We start from the raw sequence: 19,012 nt of genomic DNA, 5'->3' as shown, positions 1-19,012 counted from the left end.
TCCGTTTATGAAGTGGCAACTCGGTTTAATATCTTCGTTGTTTGTGAATGGTCGCTTGAAATTAAGCCCGAATAACTACATTGAATTTCTTCTGTCAAAGTAGAATACTTAATTCGGTCGTATTTTCGTTTTTGTTAAATGTTACAATATTTATCACATGAATAAATATTTGGCTAAATGTTATTTCCTCATCACAACAATATTGGTTACCGACCCCATTTTGTTCACTATTTGGCCGTCCCGTGAAGATTCCGGGTTAGAATAGGTCTACATGTGTGTTGTAGGGTAACCCCGTTGTTAAAGCGGTCATTCCGGCGGCCCGGGTTCGATTCCAAACATTGATACAATGTGTGAAGTCAATTTTGGTGTCCAATGCTGGAACATTGCTAAACGCGGCGTTAAGCCATTTTCATTTTGTTGTTGTACACATCACACGACGGCGACGCCCTTTTCTCTGAGTTATTACATCAATTTACACATGAATATTACTTTTGTTTTTTTCCCGTTTATTGACCTTTCAAGTAATGTTTTTCCTCTGTAATGTGATAGCATCAATTAAAGATATAAACGTATCAACCAGAGTAGGCGACTGAAACCGTGGCACAAGATTCACACGCGTCCACACACGTGCACGTCATTTGCCGTACGCGTCTCCGTAACGACAGACGCCCACGAGGGGAACGGTAACCAGGCTCAACGGCAATTTGACAAAGGGCAAATGAGGAGGTCGGGTTTCCAGTCATATTGGAAGAGGGGATGATTTGTCTGAAATATTGCTTGATTCTAGACTAAGTATTCTTCACCTGACTTTAAGCCACGTTAAACATCAAGTACACGCCATATTAATCATCAGGTAAATGACGAACAGAGCATGACAACGTGATAATAACATCCTTGGGATCACACTGATATCGGACACCAGTGCCAGGTACTGTGTCTCCATCAGTATTAACAGCTGGATGTTTGCATGGGGAGAATAACGAGGGACATATACTCTGGTCGGAGACGATTAGTTCATTTCAACGACTAAGCTCAACGTACTCAAGACTATTTCACGGAGGGTCTGTCTTGGACGTTATTCCCCACGCCTACACGGATCGTGTATTGATGGATAGTCGTACTTGTTGCCACAGTAAATGTTAATGAAACGCGCATATACTGTTGAAGAAGGCAGAGACATCGTAAGTATATGGACGTCACGCTTGGGAACTAGTTGTTCGGTTGCCGAGAGACGGAAGCTTTAAGGACGCTAGAGGCGAGAGACACGACTCACTGTTCCGATGAGATGTGCAATGCTTGGATGTTTGTGACTGTATTGTCAAAGACTTTTGGAAAAGGATAGGTAGGTACCGTCATGGCATTTGTTGTTTATTGTTATTATTGAGATTGAATGAATTACTTTCTTCCTTCGTCACAACCATTTGTTTCCAATGTCGTTCAATGAATCGGTAATTGTTTTATGTTTCCTTTTAGGGGCAATATAAGTTTGATGTGAAGTAAACACAATCTATCAATAGTCGTTATAGTGATAAAAAGAAAATAGATATTGGTGGATCTATATATGGAAAGATAGATGCATAAATAAATCCGTAATATTCATCGGTAGTATACATACTGTATACTCCCCAGAGAGCTGAGAATGAAAATCATGAATTACAAGATGTTGCCCTGGCTAGGTTATAATTGTTTTTATTATACACGTATGGAATTTAGCGTGATATTAGAAACCTTATAATTATTATTATTATGATCATTATGATTTTTTAATATTATTATTATTATTATTGCTGCTGCTCCTATCTTTGTTATATATATAACTATATATATATCTATATCTATATCTCTCTCTCTCTATATATATACAAGAATACAAGAAGCCTTATTACGGGGGGGTCGGGTGGTTAAATTTTGTGAAATGGCGAATTGTGTGGCATCGAGCTAGTCCGCAATGAACATTATTAAACACGGACCGCCGTGAGCTATGATATTGAATATTGTATAACATAAATTTTAATTAATTCATTCGGGACCTGTATATGAGGTTTCAACAAGGAACTGATAAATTAATATTCCAAGTTGTTCTTGGAGTTTTGTTTCAGTGACAATATTTTTTTCTGGTCCTTGTGAAAGGTGATGCCGAACAATGCTATTTCACACGGAACAATCATTTTGTGTGTGTGTGTGTGTGTGTGTGTGTGTGTGTGTGTGTGTGTGTGTGTGTGTGTGTGTGTGTGTGTGTGTCATGAAATACATGCGATAAAACCATTTCCAAAATCCTAAGAAATCTCCACGGAAATGAGCGTCCCTTGTACGAATCCGACTATAAAATAATCATAAGTAGTGTTTATTACTCACTATTAAATATCACCATTAAATATAAGTCGAGTCAGTTAATAATCGAGTCTGGTCCAAACATTTCAGTGATTGACATCATGAGCATGGTAAGAATAAAGGTCATCATCAAATTATTATTTTTTACTTAAACAAGCATAATGTGTGGCAAAATTAGTTTAAACCTTTTAACACATTTTGTAACATTTACTGATGAACTTTATGGTAAAACAGAGAAAAAGAAATGGAATGAAAATTGCATTCAAACATTCTAAAATATTCAGTGAGATGCATTATTTCCCCAAACAGGTAAACAGTCATGACATAATGATTGTGTACGATCCGTTTGCCGGTAGTATTTAAGAGAACCTATAAGTATTCGCGTTATTCGGGACCTTTGCCCTTCAGGAACAGAGACCTGGGTCACCTCAACATACATGCTTCTAAGGTAATCATAGATTTGACGGACACTTGGACATAGAGTTCCACGTTAAAGATCAGTGTCGGCGTCTCATTGGCAATTTCTGTCAAACATTATATCCCGAGGCTTAATGGTTGCTGATTCCTCGTGGGTGAATCTGTTTCAAATGATCTCATTTTTCTTGGTTTGTGATATATCGATTATGATAGAAACAGAGTAGTGTGTCTCAGGTGTCTGCAGTGTATTCTGGCTTCATGTACAAATGCAACTATACTAACTAAAAAAAGGAAAGTTGCATAGGCGCAACGTCTAAAAACGCGGGGACGGACGTCACTGTGAGAAATGCTGAAACGACATTCATCAGTGAAAACACAACATTCCTCTACCGAACTAAGGGCTGTCGGACGTGGCTTCAGCTCAGACATTGTGGGGCATTGTGGTCGAATGTCATGCTGCTGTAGGCGGTTCAGAGCTTACCAGTGGTCACGGCGGTACGATGCCTGTTGCGGAGATGGGTGACACGAGTCAAAGTCAAAGTCAAAGATATTTATTGCATGTTAAGCCTCCGGCCCATATACAAAGGAGTTATTTTTAAGTAGTTCTACATATTTATTTATACTAATGTTTAACAATTCTTTTCTGAGAGAAATTGCGTTTTTAACATATATAGCCAGTTTTAATTTGACAGCATCATCTCTTTGAAGAGAGAAGAGAAATAAAAGCAGGTACAGGATAATAACGTTCTGGTATAAACTTAGATCACAATAGTAAGGACATACAAAAGTAAATGAATTTCATTTTGAAAATATTATCTTCTCATTTTCTCTTCGATGTTTCAGTGGATATTATCCAGACTAAACTGAATAACTGGACGTTCTTGATGTTAATATAGATAAGTATTTTTCTGGCTAACTAAGCCTCTTAGACGTTCTATACAAGTCATACCTTGAACTGTTTTCCAGTCCTGTGATGGCATCGTTACAAGTGAATGCCTCGAAGTAATTGTCTTTTTGTATATGTAACATCAGTCATGAAATGGTGTTCCTGTGGTAATGGAAACAGTTGGCCACCTCGCGTTGTTACATTCTAACATGCAGCATTTCAGTGACCTGATGACGTTTGGCAATTGTTGGTTCTGAAATGTTTCATTTGCTGAACGATGGAATGTCCAAAGGATGAGGTCTTTGAAAGGCATTTAGAAGTGATACATATAAGGAAGAGACGATATGGATGTCACCACCTGATGAAGGAGTAAGCATATACTCCGAAACGTTGTGTTCCTCATAATAAAGAAGTTGACATCCATATATTCTCTTCCTTATGTCCAAAGAATGGTATTTTTAAACGGGAAAGAAACTGGTGGCCCGGATGATCTGGTGCATACATCTGTGGTTTTACCTGTGCTCGTGCCATTGTTCGTGACGTCTAACAATGTGGCCCCTTGCATACCCGTTGGATTCTTCTCAAACTTGTCTGTGTCTCTCGTAATGACGTGATTCTAACTGGCAATTATTTAACATTTTTGTTGAACACAGTTTGTTCGAATTCTTGAGGCTATTTTATAAAGAGACATTTCCTTCTTATTCTGTTTAAGAGAGATAAGGCAGGGATGAACAGACGGTATCTGTTCTCTCTTTAGTCCATAAACAACGCCGATCGTTTAATTAATGACGGGGCGTTGAGACGATTGAGACTATTTGAAGAAAACGAATGGCCTAGCAGGTAACATGGGGTTTGTTGTGTTAAAGTAACACTGTAATTCTCCCATAGACACAGTGAGTAAGTGAGTTAAGATTTATAGTCACATTGGCAATATATCAGCCATATCCCTTAGACACAGATTCAGACATTAATAATTGTATACTCATTAAGAACATAACATACAGCATAATGCTATACAAATGCATAAACATACAGACAAAATACACATGTACACAAACTTCGACAAATAAATGACTGATAGTTTGTTCAATATTCTTGAAAAATGCGACGTAGAATATGAACACCTTTTGTTCCACATGAAGTGTCACATTTTTCGGGTGAAGTATTCTAGTGAAAGTTAATGTTTATGTCTGTACAATTACAAAAAAAGTCAACAGCAGAAGTATTTTCACCCTCATGTTCATACTGTTTTTTTTACAAATATCTCTTATGAAAATCAACTCGGGTTAAACAGTTTCAAGTTTCTGAGGAAAAACACACTCTAAAATCAGCATTTTGACAATTTTAGTTGCATCTTTACGTTTTGCTTTGTTGTCGGTCACAACTCCAGAGCAGGGCCCGTTCCACAAAGCAATCGTAGCGCTACGACTGTCGTATGCCTATTGTTTTAAGAATGAGAGGTACGATCATCTTAGCGCTACGATCGCTTTGTGGAAGTGGGCCCTGGTAAACGTGTAGTGACAAGTTCATTTAAGCATTAGAGCTGATGAAGCTACGGATGCACAACTATGTCTAAATTAACAGCTACTGAACAATACAAGCATGACTTGTTAATGAAATGTTAAATCATATTTGTTAAATTAATGGAAGGAACTCTTTATAACGCGGACGTTTATTTGATTATCACGCTATACTTCCCTTAGGCTAGCATTTCATCGCAAATAAAAAAATGGCAGCTCTATTTACGGCAAAATCTATCCATCCTGTGAAGTCAGAGTTAGACAGAAATCCAGATGTCCTTGGTGCTAAAAATGGATGCAAACGAACATTCTGTGAACTTTGGGGGTAAGTTTGAGTCCTGCTAACTCCAGATGAGCCTTCCGGGATTAACGCTAGTGGCAACATCGAGGGATTTTCAGGGGCATTTCGTTGGTAAGTGGAACAATCTTGTAACTACTAAGAGAAGCTTCGTTTCCGTGCTCTAACATAAACAGTATCTACCTCGCCGCTAATCCAGCATCATTTATAGCTTGAAGAGAAGTCGTTCTTAAACAGTGGGCTGTGTATCGTTTGGAACAACGTCAATACCACGTCACATTACCCATAAGTGATTTGAAGCTGGTTTGTCCTCAACGCCGTGCACTGATGGTTGTGGAATCGACTCTTCATGACAAACAGGCCCATCGTTCTTCTCCTTTGGGCATAGAAAACATATTATTATACACACTAAGCTAAGAAATAACTACTAAAGGTTAATAACTTAAACTATGATTTACGAAGAATAGAATTTAAAGACACAGCAGAATGTTTATGTGGTAGTAAATGTGAAAATGCATATCATTTTTTCTTTGAATGTGATTTGTGAAATGAGGAAAGAGACGGTTTACTCAGAAATATAAGCAGTATAGCCGAAAATACACCACCTGATCCTATTTTGATATTCAATGGAAAAGGGGATTTACCAGAACAAAATAGACTAAAGAAATCGACTAAAGAGTTATATACGTAATACAAAGAGGTTTATATAAACTAAACTTTTCTCACTGTTCACAGAACTGTCCTATTCTTTTCTTTCCTTCTGCTTTGTTCATGTTTAGTACACGCTGTAAATCAATGGTGTAAATATCTAGGAGAAGGTGTCCAAAGTTGAAGAACTTTTACCCAATATCATTCACTTTTGGTGATTAAAATATGTTTAAACCAAATACACTGGGCAAAGAAGAAGTGACATAATTTTCATTCCTACTGATATGCATTAACTTAAAATTCTTCTGTCAGCACTTGCTTATTAATTTTCAGACCCTCTCAAACTGCAAAACTATTTTTGCTGTTTCATGAGTTAAGGAAGCATATTACACATGGTTTTCGTCATTCGTCAATGACCACACAGCAGCTGATATTGAAATTCTAACCTCCGCGTCATATAAAATCAGACCGTATCGAGCGGTGCTATGGGCATACTCTGTGGACACTAGCGGGAGTTCTTATGAGGAGGATGGTAAGATATCAACGACTCGATCTCCCGTGGGTTTAATGAGCGCAATATATGCGACAAGGAGAAAGGAGAGACTGCAGTGTTTGGTTTGAAAACACAATTAGTGAAAGTAAACACGCCAGTCATACAACACGTAACGTCAATATCTTTATGAACGTCGTTTTTACGAGTGTGTTGTCAACATAGGAACTGTTAAACATATATGTTAATATCTCAAAACTCACATGTTAATGGCACATGAAGTAGAGAGAAAGCAAGTAAAGTAGAGAGAAAGCAAGTAAGAACAATAGTACATTGTAATACACATATTTCTGAAGGGGTGCAATCACAGACTAGTGAAGAAATTTCATTGGTGTTAATTCTACAACTGTGAAATTATCATATACTACCTGAAATTAAAGAAAGGAAAAAGTGCTCCCCATGTTATTCAATTTTAAAGAAAAAAATATTTGCGAACTCATTTTGTAATTATTACGTTTAGGGGTAATCTCGACCTTTGAGTCGTTAACGGCGAAAGAAAAGAAAAGAAGACTGAACATTCTACAAGCCAAGTAGGTTTGAGCTATTTAAGGGTTCTATGTGGTTAAAGCGTTCGCTCGTCACGCCGAAGACCCCTGTTCGACACCCCACATGGGTACAATATGTGAAGCCCATTTCTGGTGTCCCCCGCCGTGATATTGCTGGAATATTGCGTAAAACCATACTAACTTACTCTTAACACTTTCCTTCGGCAATTTATATATTCCCAAATGTTTGTACTTGAAGGGAATATACATTTAAAGATCGAAATGCCATTAGTTGAAAAGCAGATAATATTTGTTTTTATTAATGTTTTTCATCTGCTGTTCGCGTGAGGTTATAATACATGTAGAATAGCGACGAAACATTTTCAATAATTAAACGAAATCTCTGCTAGAAGCAGCTTCCATTGATTTTGGCTATACCATGAACATGTGCCAATGGGTCACTATAAAATAGTCACATTCCGTCACACATCTACTGAAAATAATGTATAAAATTAAATGTTTAATATTTTTAACCTGCTGATTGAATGGATGAGATTTGATAAAAAAACAAAAGTTATGCAATCTCGGTTTTATTCTAAAAAGCTCCCTATATTATCATCCCTGCCCCTATCCCCACCCCCCACCCTCCACCATCCCTACCCCCTAAATGTTTAATGAGATTACAACAGTAGTACATCTTCCAATTACAGGTGGAGACAGTCGTATTTTGTAATTTTTGTGTGGCATGCTCCAGTATTACTCACGAAGCCAAGACGTATTGTAAATCTTTTGGATTTACTATTGACCCTTAACAGATAATTAGAATTCTGGAATTACAATTCCTAATCTATCATTTGATGAAACCATGTCCAATCTTCTTACGGCCATCAATCGAGTCACAGACGGAACAGTTTTAAAAAAGAAAGAAAAGAGTTTCATGATAAAAAGAGGAGGTTGTTTTATTCCTGCCGACCCTGTGAAACCAATCAATCAAATGTGGCACTCGCTTCAAACGCAGCTGCTGCTGCTCGAATAGCTTTGAGAACAATGGGAAAAAGCTTTGCTATTTAATGTATTTTCAAATGTTGTGTCAATGACGTTCACCGCTTATTATATTCAATGGAAAATAATGAAATCACATAAATTTTGAAAAAGACATCGTTGATGAATGTTCTGTTTCATACTGACGAAATTTAGTGTTCAACCATTTATTAGAACAAATAAGAGTTCTGCTTTACTTTTTAATGGTTGTTACGTCACTTTAAAGGGTCAAGATTCATGGTTCGAGAGCAACATATGGACTAAAACTAATTTGTTTAATCGTTGTTCAGACGATCTAATGGAATTGTCTTTTTTTACATTTTACTCTCTCAAATAAATATCCTTCTGAGTTGTTATGTCTTGTTGGTAGTTGCGGTCTTCATACTAAATAAGGTCTATTGCCAATATTATCTGTTCACGAGATGCCAGACACACTTAACATGGTTAATGAACGTCCAGATAGTTTGGCCTATCAAACATCAAGTGTACAATTGTATTTTTCTCGAAATACGTTTTTATTTCATCCTCGGGTCGGGTAGTTTAGTGGTTTGAGCGTTGTCACCTTCCGTGGGGTACCCTGCAACTGGTGGTTTAAGCGTTGGCTCCTTTAATGGGGTATCCTAGTGGTTTAAATGTTGGCTTCTTTAATGGGGTATCCTAGTGGTTAAAGCGTTGGCTCCTTTAATGGGGTATCCTAGTGGTTTGAGTGTTGGCTTCTTTAATGGGGTATCCTAGTGGTTTAAATGTTGCCTCCTCTTGTGGGCTAGCCTTGTAATTTAAGTGTTGGCTCCTTTAATGAGTATCCTAGTGGTTAAAGCGTTGGCTCCTTTAATGGGGTATCCTAGTGGTTTAAGTGTTGGCTCCTTTAATGGGGTATCCTAGTGGTTAAAGCGTTGGCTCCTTTAAGGGGGTATCCTAGTGGTTTAAATGTTGGCTTCTTTAATTGGGTATCCTGGTGGTTAAAGCGTTGGCTCCTTTAATTGGGTATCCTATTGGTTTAAGTGTTGGCTTCTTTAATGGGGTATCCTAGTGGTTTAAATGTTGCCTCCTCGTGTGGGCTAGCCTTGTAGTTTAAGTGTTGGCTCCTTTAATGAGTATCCTAGTGGTTAAAGCTTTGGCTTCTATAGTCCGGCAATCCTATTGGTTTAAGTGATGCCTCCTCTTGTGGGCTAGCCTTGTAGTTTAAGTGTTGGCTCCTTTAATGAGTATCCTAGTGGTTTCAGTGTTGGCTCCTTTTGTGCGGTATTCTGGTGATTTAAGCTTTGGCTTCTATAGTCCGGCAATCCTATTGGTTTAAGTGATGCCTCCTCTTGTGGGCTAGCCTTGTAGTTTGAGCGTTGGCTCCTTTAATGAGTATCCTAGTGGTTTAAGTGTTGGTTCCTTTTGTGCGGTAGTCTGGTGATTTAAGCTTTGGCTTCAATAGTCCGGCAATCCTATTGGTTTAAGTGATGCCTCCTCTTGTGGGCTAGCCTTGTAGTTTGAGCGTTGGCTCCTTTAATGAGTATCCTAGTGGTTTAAGTGTTGGTTCCTTTTGTGCGGTAGTCTGGTGATTTAAGCTTTGGCTTCAATAGTCCGGCAATCCTATTGGTTTAAGTGATGCCTCCTCTTGTGGGCTAGCCTTGTAGTTTGAGCGTTGGCTCCTTTAATGAGTATCCTAGTGGTTTAAGTGTTGGTTCCTTTTGTGCGGTAGTCTGGTGATTTAAGCTTTGGCTTCAATAGTCCGGGAATCCTATTGGTTTAAGTGTTGCCTCCTCTAGTGGGCTGGTCTTGTAGTTTAAGTGTTGGCTCCTTTAGTTGGGTATCCTAGTGGTTTAAGTGTTGGCTCCTCTAGTGGGGTGTCCTAGTGGTTTAAGTTTTGGCTTATTTTGTGCGGTATTCTGGTGTTTTAAGCTTTGACTCCTATATTGCAACAATCCTATTGGTTTAAGTGTTGGCTCCTTTTGAAGGCTAACCTTGTAGTTTAAGCGCTGGCTATACTGCGCTATCCTTGAGGTTTACGCGTAAGCTCCTCTATCTAGTGGGCTAGCCTTGTGGTTTAAATCCTCTACTAAGGTAGCCCAGTGGTTGAAGCGCTGTCTAGTCAAGTAGTTTAACCTACAGATTTTAACGCTGAGTCGTCAAGCCGGAAACTTGGGTAGAATTAACATTGACTACAAGACAAATTTAATTATGTACCTTGAATGCTGAAATAATATCTCAGGTTTAACTATTTCCTAACCACGTCCTTGGGCAAGTGGATAGAGGTTCTGACCGGAGAGCAGAAGGTCGGTGGTTCGATCACCTGGCTGTGTCATACCTACTGACGTTAAAAGATTATATTACAGCTGTTTATATTTCTGCTGATTCTAAACGAACAGTTTAAGAAGGTTTCAAATAACATTTCGTACGTCATATAATCGAACACGTTTACGACTTAAATGCTTCAACTGTCCAGCTAGAAAATAAAAACGAAGTAGCTTTTGGAAACCATTGAGATTTGCAATATCACGCACTGTCAGACTCGATGTTTTACAGAGGTGTTAAACTAACTCCTATCGCTTCCTCTAAAACCCGCCTCTTGGTGTATAGAGTGTCTGTCCGGATAGCAGGAGTTCGGCTGTTCTGGGTTAGATTTGGTTTGGTTTGTTTGTTGTTTAACGCCGCACTCAGCAATATTCCAGCTATATGCGGCGGTCTGTAAATAATCGAGTCTGGACCAGACAATCCAGTGATTGATATCATGAGTATGGATCCACGCAATTGGGATCGATGACATACAACAACTAAGTCAGCGAGCCTGACCACGCGATTCCGTTAGTTGCCTCGTACGACAGGCATAGTCGCCTATTCCGGTTAGAAAAAGGGTTCGAAAAAAGCAACCTGTGCTGGTCGCAAGACTCGATCCCTTGGTTGTTCCGAGTTAGAATCTCAACCACATGAAGATTCCTGGTTGGAATGGGTCCCCAGCACCTATGCTGGTCGTAAGACTCCACCACGTGAAGATTCCGGGATGGAATGGGTCCCCAGCAACATATGCTGGTCGTAAGACTCTACCACCTAAAGATTCCGGGTTGGAATGGGTCCCCAGCAACATATGCCTGTCGTAAGACTCCACCACGTGAAGATTCCGGGTTGGAATGGGTCCCCAGCAACATATGCTGGTCGTAAGACTCCACCACCTGAAGATTCCGGGTTGGAATGGGTCCCCAGCAACATATGCTGGTCGTAAGACTCCACCACGTGAAGATTCCGGGTTGGAATGGGTCCCCAGCAACATATGCTGGTCGTAAGACTCCACCACGTGAAGATTCCGGGTTGGAATGGGTCCCCAGCAACATATGCCTGTCGTAAGACTCCACCACGTGAAGATTCCGGGTTGGAATGGGTCCCCAGCAACATATGCTGGTCGTAAGACTCCACCACGTGAAGATTCCGGGTTGGAATGGGTCCCCAGCAACATATGCCTGTCGTAAGACTCCACCACGTGAAGATTCCGGGTTGGAATGGGTCCCCAGCAACATATGCTGGTCGTAAGACTCCACCACGTGAAGATTCCGGGTTGGAATGGGTCCCCAGCAACATATGCTGGTCGTAAGAGTCCACCACGTGAAGATTCCGGATTGGAATGGGTCCCCAGCAACATATGCTGGTCGTAAGACTTCACCACGTGGGGATTCGGGCTAGAATTACAACCAAGCTACCTTTGCTCGTTGTAGAAGGCGACCAAATAGATCAGGCTCAGTTCATGTCATCGTACCCGAACGGCGTGAATCGATGCTCACAATATGGATCACTGGATTGTCTGGTCGAGACCTATATATTTACAGACAAATCTGAAAGAAGTAACGCTTTTTAACAGTTACTGCACAGCAGTCATTTGTTACAAGAACACCCCATGAGAGATATTCCATTCGCGTTGCCCTTTTTTGTTGAAAAACAAACTCTAAACAATTATTCACTTGTTAGTACATGAATATCTGGGAATATCAGTACTTTACCTTCAGTTTTCTTATTTAGAGTCTTCTTGTCACGTTAAAAAAGTTATTTCCCTATATTTTCAGTTAAATATTCCATGTTTGTCAGTAATCGTTTTTTGAATAGCTAATGTTACCAGCAAATCTGAAGCCCTGAACGCTCAACTCCGACTTAACTCATCTCGTCACTGTGAAGTGAACTTCTATTGCTTCAGAAAGTCTAAATTAACGTCGATGCATGTCTACATAAAGACATGTTTTCTCTGATTTACATGCATGGCAGGATACAAAAGTCACATTAGGCTTCCCCTTGCATCATTTGCTGACAGATATTTTCATGTCGGATGAAATATTAGGCAGTGCCAATGTAATTTGACATCATCAGAACTTTTGTAACTTGTCAAGAATTCAGTCAGAAGTAGGTGTTTACCAGCATCACACTGAAGATTTCGATGTTAGTTCATCATGCAACCTTTACACACAAGTGGAATTGATTTTGCCACTGTAGATGGTGAGTGAGTTCGCTTTAAAGCAGTTTTGAACAGTATCAGTTATATCACAGCGAGTCAGCTTCATGTGGGAGAAAGCACGAAGTGGTGCTGGTCGTAGATGGTAACCACTTGGGTTCACCCACGAAACCAGGAAACATCAGGGCGAATCTTGGAGATTGAGACGCTTTCCATAGCCACAAGAAATCTCTGTTTAAAGCAGAGTTTGACTAAAATTCCGATGGCGCTAGCTATGAATTGCCATCAAACAGTGACGACACCAGGTCTCCGCAAAGGGTGAGCGTATACTGTTCGACCGGTGGCACCCGTCACAAACACATGCAAAGGCAAGTCAATTGTTCCCAGGAAGAAACAGGAACATTTGATACAAATCATAATAGGGAACATAATAACATCATTTTGGTCACTGATGCGTCAGATTTGGAAATGGCTTCCACCGTTAACTGAGGCTTGGAATGTTGTAACCTTGATCAAGGAACCTTTGATCAAGAGTCCTATGGCGCTCATCGAGCATGCTTGACTGTAACTCAAAAGTTGTGAAATGTAGACACCAAAGGCTGGAGCTGCTGGGATATGTCCTCTATGTCGCCAGGGCTCTCATTTCGGTAAACCTACACTTTCTCCTGGATCCATTCCCGTGTTTTTCGTGATCTCGAGATTTATGTGGATTGCATGTTTTGTGACGGTGCCACCGGTTTGGCAGGATACGCTTACCTTTTCGCGAACACCGGGCGTTATCACTATTTGATCGTAATTCATAAACACGTACAATCGCCTCCGCTTTTAGCAGAGATTTCATATGGCTATGGCAAGGGTTTTATCGCTTTTTTTCCCCGAAATGAGAGCTCTGGAGATACAATTAAAAGATGCAGGAATATTGCTTGACGTAAAGGGAAAGATGATTGTTGGAAAGTTGAAGTCATCCCACTTGTTATACAGTATTGTGGAGGTTTTTTTGTCGCTATAATTTCAATCTTTATACACAGATCTACAATGAAGATGTGAAGCAGATGAGGTGATCTCGCTGGTTACCTTTCAGTACAAGATAATTGGCTATTTGATAGTTTTGAAACCAGATTAGGTTTGCTGGCAGTTTAGAGTAATCTGATTTGACCTGTTATACAAGACCATAGCCTCCTTAAATTAGAAGTCTTGAAATGTCAAGGAGAGCAAATTTAATAAAAGTCATTCAAAAATAGTTTTGTTTCTTCATAAGCGTAAGGTTAATCAATACGGTGTATGAGTTCCGTGGCTTACAGTTTGAAATGATGAACGTCGTACTTTTGTTTTGCCGCATCCGGGTGTTTCGGAACAGCTTCCGCTCTGTAATGGCGGCCTAAAAAACAATCGAGACTAGACCAGACAATGCAGTGTGTTGTTTTGTTTTTGTTTGTTTGTTGTTTAACGCCGCACTCAGCAATATTCTAGTTATATGACGGCGGTCCGTAAATAATCAAGTCTGGACCAGACAATGCAGTGATTGATATCATGCGCATCGATCGACGCAATTTAGGATAAGATCACATGCATCAACCAAGTCAGCGTGCCTGACCACCCAATCTGTTTGTCGCCTCTTACAACAAGCATAGTCGCCGCTTACGGCAAGCATGGGTTGCTGAAGACCTATTCTACCCCGAATTTTCATGGGTGAGCTTCCCAAGGATATATGTAGAACAACATAAACATACTTCATTCATCCATACAGAATTAAAAATGCGTCCTAGTTCTCCTCAAAACCTGCAACATTACACAAATGATATATTAAATGCATCATTTATACTCACATATGAGTAGGGGGCACGGGTGGCCCAGACGTCTAAGTCGCCGCGATTCGCTGTGCAGAATTGCGTCACTTGGCCACGCCAAAAACTTATAATTGTGGGTTCGAATCCCGGTTCACCCCGATTATGTTTCTAGGTTTGTCAGCACCATACCCGTACTCTTGGGTTTCACCGAAGCGGTAAACGTCTGAGACCTACATGACTTCGGGCTTTCCTCCCACATTAAGCTGACCCGCCGCGATTTAACTGTAATAATGTTAAAAGCGGCGTTAAACCCAACTCACTCACTCACTCACCTATGAGTATTTGACGCTTGCCTGTACATAATCGACCTGGATCAGACAAACCAGTGATTGGTGTGAGAAGAAACGATTCCGGCCGTCGTGGTATCAGACACGCACGCCTGACCATCCGATCCATTTAGTAGCATCATTAAGAACCGAATCCCCACGGGATCATTGCCGGCGTTAAGATTAAAATTAAAATTAAAGATTAAGTTATAATTGTAAATTTGAAGCAGGTGCGCGTGGTCAGACTTGGCTGATGGCATGTCATCGTGCCTCCACAGTGTAGATCGCTTCTCAAGTTTCCAGTCAATTGATTCTCCTACTGAGACTCGATGAATTACAGACCGTCGTGAAGTAGCAGGACTACTGCCGGCATAAAACAGTATTCACCACTTGCCATCAGTTAGCTACATTTCATTGTCGCCTCAATACACATTCTACTGTAAAACGAAATTTAAGAATGCCGTGTGACTTTGTTTGCCGCCTAATTGTAACATCAGGAAACGTCTTGTATACCTGCAATAACAAGTAAATATACTAAACTAGAATTGATACTTTTATGCACATGCTGTTGACACTATGACCGAAAGACCACATATACACATCTTGTAGTGACGTGTGCGTTTGGCTCGTTCGGGAACTAGCTCTATTGAAAGCTCAACAACCGAAATCTGTTTGCATTCCAACAATTACAAAGAAATTAAAATAACTGGCTTTTCAAACATTAGTGTAAGAATAATATTTCATACAAATATACAAACATCCTGAGATAAAATAAAAAGCGACATTACCAGTTCCAAAATCATAAGAAATCTCTACTAAAAAGAGTTCTTTGTACGATTCAAACTATATCATAAGCATGTGTCTATGAATCACTATCAAATAGTGATGATACCAGGTGTTCGCGAAAAGAAGAGCGCATCCTGCTGCCCATTGATGGCACCCGTCACAAAAAACATGCAATCACTGTAGTGAGGCTTCTTTCGTTCAAATTATGACATCCGCACCTGATACAAATTAGAGTGGATCTGAGCAGCTGCTCCTTGATATATGCGAGACAGATGTCCGCATCGATCAAAAACATTTAAGAAGCATTCGTTGTTAGGATGTTATCAGTTCTAGGCTTCTCCGATATTTGAAGCTAGGTCATTATCTTCTATACCCTGGAGAATCAACTTCCGAATCCATGTAATCAAGAGATTACTTTTTATAACGACCGCATAGAAGAGCGACCCCTGTGATTTGGGTCAAGGAGAGGGAAATACGCGTGTTTCCTGTCCATGGTTTCTCATCCTTTGAAAAAAAAAGTTTTTCATATGAGCTAAGAAAAACACGTGTCAGCGAAATACAAGCACTAAGATATTTGGATTTTGTTCTATGACTAGGAAATGTGCCCTGTCAGCACAGTGGTTGTCACGAGGGATGATGACACAGATGTATAAATAAATAAATAAATAAATCAATAAATCAATAAATCAATAAATAAATAAATAATCTGATTATCAGTTTATGTCCTATGATGTGGTAGTAGTGAACATGAACGCCCCAGTTGTCATGTTGGCAAACTAATACCAAGTTTAGTCGCCTCTTTCGATAAGCTGGATTGAAGTTTTTATGATACAAAACATATTATATCTGGAAGTACCTTATATAAATTACTTGGTAAGGTGGACCAATCAGAGCATTGAATATTCTTCGATATTTCACGTGAGCAATGAATGCAAAGATATAACAGTTGAAATTAACTAACAATTCCTGTAAATCTAAATGGACACTCTCCGCCCGTGCGTCCGTCCGTCCGTACAATATGTCATTTCCGGAGCAGATCTTGAAACTGTACACTGTTCCTTGACCAAAGTTAGATATGTCTAGTGGTGACTTGGTGCCTTTTGATAGTTTGGGAATTCAAAAAAAACATTTCGAGTTTCCATAGCAGCAACTTTGACTAAAGCCCTGTTTATACGGCGGCATTTGCACACGTGTGTATTTTTTGCATATGTGCAAATTTGCTTATGTGAGCAAATTTGACCGTATGGACGCATTTACTCATGTGCAGATTTTACTCATATGAGTAAATTTGCACCTAGTTGGGACTAGGCGCAAATTTGCTACAACCTGTGAGTATATGCAATTTATTAAAAGAAAAATTAGCAACGCTTAATCCTCATTGGTCAGAATGATACCAGTTGATGTCCAGACTTCAAACAGACCAGACCGTCAAAAATGGCTAGCAGAAAAAGAACAAATGAGGGCCAAAAATGTGGATCTGCATGGAGCGACGATGAAACGAGATGTCTTTTAGGATTAAGGGAAGAGAATTGTTTTGAAGAACAACTTAATCCCTAAGGGTCTTTGCACAACGGACAGGTTCATCACCTCCATCCTGTATGCCCACTTATTCATCATCTGCGTCATCATTTGTGTCTTAATTCCACTCATCCCTGAAGGTTTCATTGACACTCTCACATGTTATGCAAGACATTGCAACAGCCAATCACCGTGAAAGCAAACTCCACATCAATGTCCAATCGCTTTTGTAAGCATCTCCGACGTCCCTTCAAACGACTGAAGGCATTCTCTATCGTCATCCTTGCCCTGCTGAGGCGATAGTTGAATGTGGCTTGAGCAGGAGTTAGATTGGCTCTGTTGGAGAAAGGCTTTAAAAGACAAATCTTTAATGGGTAGGCCGCATCACCAAGTAGTACCACTGGCATATTGGAATCACCAACCTTCTTGTTCCATGTGGGGAAAAGAATGCCATTATCACCTTGAATGTAAATATCGGAATTGGCAAACACGCGGGCATCGTGGTTCTCGCTGACTGAAGCCCGGGACGTCATGGACATGATTGCGATACATTGGGCACAAGGTCATCATCAACACCTATGCTGTCAATTGCTGTCAACACCAAAGAGATTACCGACTCTGTATTCTGCAAGCCAGTAAATGGCAATTGCTACCTTCTTTAGGACACCCAATGGTTCTTCAACAGTGTCTTGGGAAGGAGAGCGTTCACCTTCAAGTCTTCTGCAAATGAAATCCAATGTTTCCTTTCTCATTCTGAAGTTTTCTAGCCAGTCTGTCTCTTCAAAGTGCTGCAGAACAACCATTCCAGGAAACATTCCAGTCTGATCTTTTCCATAGCTATGACAGAAATGGATGGTTTTGACAATTTAATCCAAATCTGCTTATGGGACTTATACTTCGTATGAATGCACAGCAAATATACTTTTGCTCACGTGTGTAAATTTGCATATGTGTGCAAATTTGTATATATGCAATTTTTCGCCGTATAAACAGAGTATTAGGCTGGAAATGGCGGTTGTGCTCGTTTCTGAAGAAGATTTTGAAAAACGTACAATATTTTTTTTAACAAGCTAGGCACATAGTTCTAGTAGTGATCACATGAACTGGGGCCTTTTGATTGTTTGGGATTTTTGAAAACAGTATTTTTCGAGTTTCCTTCCATGGCAACATATATGTCCATGTGTGTTAGTGTGTGTGAGTGTGTGTTTATTTACATGTTAAGCAATTGACACGTGGCAGCGCATCAAGAATGGAATGACAGTTGAGTTTGTATGACATATTCATCTTGTAACCTCAGTGTTCAAAGGATTAACCAACCTTTTATTGCTTGATCATTGATATGTCATGGGTAGGGTTTTCGCAGGGTTTTTTATATTATAATTTTGTAAGCAAAACAAATGTATGTGTTAGAAAATTACTACATTATTTAAACGGCTGTAGCTACTTTATATTCACATATAGAGTACATGTAGGTAGTGCTTACTAATTGTCGAGGTGTACAGTGAGTGAGTGAGTGAGTGAGTGAGTATGGTTTAACACAACTTTTAGCAATATTCCAGCAATATTACGGCGGGGACACACATTCACACATTGTGGGGAATCGAACCCTGGTCTTCGGCTTTGACGAGCAAACGCTTTAACCACAAGGCTATACCACCGTACCTCGAACATTTGACCTGATATTAATTGGAAATATAATGCCGGTTAAAATGTTTAATATGGGCATTTAGCGCTCTGGCATTCAAGAAACAGTTATATCAATTGTATCATATTTATCAATCTTCGTGTGTTTTGTACACCCGGACATAACTACGCTATAGTTTTTAGAGTGAAATTCATTCAGTCTAGATTAGGAATATAGCATTTATTAAAATATTCCCGTACAATGTGGCAAAATGCACAGTCAGGCGAACTGCAGACAGTTTGGTAGTTATCTTGTGTTTTCACAACTTCTGAGAAATGATCACCTTGATGATGTTGCAAGCGAAGAAACAGTTAA

The 19,012-nt window shown here is 39.8% G+C and overlaps 1 protein-coding gene across 1 annotated transcript in view; it reads left to right on the top strand.

Annotated features, from left to right (window-relative positions):
* Positions 1 to 989: 989 nt before the first annotated feature.
* The window catches only part of LOC124151817 (thyrotropin-releasing hormone receptor-like), a 44,507-nt gene continuing 26,484 nt past the window's right edge, over positions 990 to 19,012 (top strand). The window contains exon 1 of the mRNA XM_046524457.2: positions 990 to 1,342. The gene's annotated coding sequence lies outside the window, so the exon portion shown is untranslated. The remainder of the gene's footprint in view (positions 1,343 to 19,012) is intronic.

Source organism: Haliotis rufescens, unplaced genomic scaffold (genome assembly GCF_023055435.1).
Source record: "Haliotis rufescens isolate VD_foot unplaced genomic scaffold, xgHalRufe1.0.p SCAF_23, whole genome shotgun sequence".
Classification (NCBI taxonomy): domain Eukaryota; kingdom Metazoa; phylum Mollusca; class Gastropoda; order Lepetellida; family Haliotidae; genus Haliotis; species Haliotis rufescens.
Note: the sequence above shows the minus strand (reverse complement) of the source record. Positions and strands in the feature narration are given on the sequence as shown.